Source organism: Penaeus monodon, chromosome 21, assembly GCF_015228065.2.
Source record: "Penaeus monodon isolate SGIC_2016 chromosome 21, NSTDA_Pmon_1, whole genome shotgun sequence".
NCBI classification, from domain to species: Eukaryota; Metazoa; Arthropoda; class Malacostraca; order Decapoda; family Penaeidae; genus Penaeus; species Penaeus monodon.
Window position 1 is genome coordinate 6,405,673 of NC_051406.1, and position 430 is coordinate 6,406,102.

Sequence of the window (430 nt, forward strand, 5' to 3'; positions counted from 1 at the left end):
GTGACTGAATACCACTGTTAAATATAGCAAAAGAAACAAAACATCTAACGGCTAGTGAATCACGCCTTTACTTGTCAATATGTAAATCCAAGACTCCTGGATATTGATTTCCTTGCTCCACTAATTACCCCAATCTCCTGCGAACTCCACGGTTATCAACCTACGGGAGACTCTATGACAGGTAATTAAAATATCAGGTAATTGCAGGTAATTACAGCGAGTCTCTAACATGTAACACTCCTCTTAGATGCTTTTAAGGAGGGACGAGGAATTCCTTGGGTGAAATGTTGCGAATGTTGTGTTAATACTATGATATAAGTTCTGTGTATTACTATTGGGGAACGGAATGCATTCGTAAAGAGGTGAGAAGCTATGATGATGAGAAGTGAAGATGCAATTCGTCCAGGAATTATCTTTATAACAACAAAGT

At 38.4% G+C, this 430-nt stretch overlaps 1 protein-coding gene across 1 annotated transcript in view; it reads left to right on the plus strand.

The window, feature by feature from the left end:
- Positions 1-430, plus strand: part of LOC119586138 (zwei Ig domain protein zig-8-like) — a 54,821-nt gene that overhangs the window by 39,532 nt on the left and 14,859 nt on the right. The window lies entirely within an intron of this gene.